Below are 3213 nucleotides of genomic sequence, written 5' to 3'. Positions count from 1 at the left end.
GAGCTACGGTCGTTTGAAGCCCCGTGCAGTGGGGTTACCGTCCTTCAAACAGCCGCCGCTCGCAGGGGGAGTCCCGGGGAGGCATGGTTGCCTGTATGACTTGGGCTTAGAGCACCCAGCCCCGCGCTCCTGGAGGAACCTCCGGTGCACAGGGTCTGCTGCAACCAGCCACGTGGGTTTTGAGGGGTAGGGGAGCGTGCGCTCTCCTCCCCGGGCGGGCGGCCGGGCCCTGGGGGCTCGCGCCTCCACGGAGGGACCTCGCTCCCGGGGCTTCGTCCCCGGGGCTCGGGGACTCCGTGGCGGCTCGGCCCCCGGGGTTCGACCCCGCTCGCTCGCTCCAAAACCCAAGTCCAAAACGTGGGGTTGCACGGGAGCTCCGGGCGCGACGGGTCTCCACGCACGGCCCCGGGGAGGGAGCTCCGACCCGGGCCGGAGGCAGATTCGCCCCCTGCCCCCCGGCTGTCCGCCCGGAGCCGAGACGGTCCTAAAACGGGCCTTGGGGGTGATGTAGAAGGGTAACGCTCACCCAACCAGGACTCACACAAACCGATCTGCATCCCAGGCAGGGTGCGGGTCTCCTGGGCACGAATAAAGCCCGATGCCCCGTGGGTGATGTTGGCCCTGGCCACTCAAGGCACTCACCCAAGCCAGAGAGGGTGCACTCTGGCTGGGGAAGCAGATTCAATCTCTGCTGTGGTGGAGCTCTGGAAAAACGCGAAACCTCCAGGAAAAGACGGCCCGATTTCTCTGAAAAGTGCATCCCAGGCAGGGTGCGGGTCTCCTGGGCACGAATAAAGCCCGATGCCCCGTGGGTGATTTTGGCCCTGGCCACTCAAGGCACTCACCCAAGCCAGAGAGGGTGCACTCTGGCTGGGGAAGCAGATTCAATCTCTGCTGTGGTGGAGCTCTGGAAAAACGCGAAACCTCCAGGAAAAGACGGCCCGATTTCTCTGAAAAGTGCATCCCAGGCAGGGTGCGGGTCTCATGGGCACGAATAAAGCCCGATGCCCGTGGGTGATGTTGGCCCTGGCCACTCAAGGCACTCACCCAAGCCAGAGAGGGTGCACTCTGGCTGGGGAAGCAGATTCAATCTCTGCTGTGGTGGAGCTCTGGAAAAACGCGAAACCTCCAGGAAAAGACGGCCCGATTTCTCTGAAAAGTGCATCCCAGGCAGGGTGCGGGTCTCCTGGGCACGAATAAAGCCCGATGCCCCGTGGGTGATGTTGGCCCTGGCCACTCAAGGCACTCACCCAAGCCAGAGAGGGTGCACTCTGGCTGGGGAAGCAGATTCAATCTCTGCTGTGGTGGAGCTCTGGAAAAACGCGAAACCTCCAGGAAAAGACGGCCCGGTTTCTCTGAAAAGTGCATCCCAGGCAGGGTGCGGGTCTCATGGGCACGAATAAAGCCCGATGCCCGTGGGTGATGTTGGCCCTGGCCACTCAAGGCACCACTCACCCAAGCCAGAGAGGGTGCACTCTGGCTGGGGAAGCAGATTCAATCTCTGCTGTGGTGGAGCTCTGAAAAACACGAAAACCTCCAGGGAAAAGACGGCCCGGTTTCTCTGAAAAGTGCATCCCAGGCAGGGTGCGGGTCTCCTGGGCAAGAACGAAGCCCAATGCCCACCTTGAAACGGAGCCTGGGCTCGACTCTGAAGCCCAGATCTCGAAAAACGACAAAGTACAAAAAGGTGCGGTGGCTCCAAACCTCCATGCCCTCAGACCTCCCTGGCCAGCCCAGGGAGGGTGGCCCGTCCTGGGCCAGACTCAGATTTCCCCCGCCACCCCTGGAGCTCCGCCTGGAGCGAAGACGGTCCTAAAACGGACCATGGGGCTCTTGTAGAGGATGAGGGAGGGAGAGAGGGGCCTTCAGAGAGCCCCTTGGCCGGCTTGACTCTGGAGTCGAATTTGGAAAAATAGACAAAGTCCATAAACGTGCTGTTGGTTCGGACCTCCAGGGCACTCAAGGCACTCACCCAAGCCAGAGAGGGTGCACTCTGGCTGGGGAAGAGGATTCAATCTCTGCTGTGGTGGAGCTCTGAAAAACACGAGAACCTCCAGGAAAAGGCGGCCCGGTTTCTCTGAAAAGTGCATCCCAGGCAGGGTGCGGGTCTCCTGGGCAAGAACGAAGCCCAATGCCCACCTTGAAACGGAGCCTGGGCTCGACTCTGAAGCCCAGATCTCGAAAAACGACAAAGTACAAAAAATGTGCGGTGGCTCCAAACCTCCATGCCCTCAGACCTCCCTGGCCAGCCCAGGGAGGGTGGCCCGTCCTGGGCCAGATTCAGATTCGCCCGCCACCCCTGGAGCTCCGCCTGGAGCGAAGACGGTCCTAAAACGGGCCTTCGGGGATGTATGAGAGAGGGGAAGCGTGGTGGTGGCAAACACAGAGGACCCCCTACCAGCGATCAGACCGTCGTGAGTCCCACTCAGAGTCACTCTGGGTGGGCATGTAAAAATCCAGATTACGCCGCGCTGGAGCTCTGGAAGTTACGAGACCTCCAGGAAAAGACAGGCTGGTTTTCTGAAAAGTGCACCCCAGGCAGGGTGCATCTTTTCCTGGGCACGAGCCCAGCGCACATGGTGTGGTGGTCCGGCTCTGGTGCCAAAGTTTGGGGGAAAAAATAGACAGAGTCCAATAACGTGGTGTGGTTCCAAAGCTCCATGCCCTCAGACCTCCCTGGCCAGCCCAGGGAGGGTGGCCCGTCCTGGGCCAGATTCAGATTCGCCCGCCACCCCTGGAGCTCCGCCTGGAGCGAAGACGGTCCTAAAACGGGCCTTCGGGGATGTATGAGAGAGGGGGAAGCGTGGTGGTGGCAAACACAGAGGACCCCTACCAGCGATCAGACCGTCGTGAGTCCCACTCAGACTCACTCTGGGTGGGCATATAAAATCCAGACTACGCCCCGTCGGAGCTCTGGAAGTACGAGACCTCCAGGAAAAGACAGGCTGGTTTTCTGAAAAGTGCACCCCAGGCAGGGTGCATCTTTCCTGGGCACGAGCCCGGCGCACGTGGCGGGGTCCGGCTCTGGTGCCAAAAAAATTGAGAAAAATCGACTAAGTCCAATGGCGTGACGTGGGTTCAAAGCCCCATGGTCTCAGACCTCCCTGGCCAGCCCAGGGAGGGTGGCCCGTCCTGGGCCAGAGTCAGATTCGCCCGACACCCCCTGGAGCTCGACCTGGAGGGAAGACGGTCCTAAAACGGGCCTTCGGGGCT

Source organism: Pimephales promelas, chromosome 2, assembly GCF_988280905.1.
Source record: "Pimephales promelas chromosome 2, fPimPro1.hap1.1, whole genome shotgun sequence".
Classification (NCBI taxonomy): domain Eukaryota; kingdom Metazoa; phylum Chordata; class Actinopteri; order Cypriniformes; family Leuciscidae; genus Pimephales; species Pimephales promelas.
The sequence above is the reverse complement of the archived record's forward strand: the minus strand, read 5'-3'. Positions refer to the sequence as shown.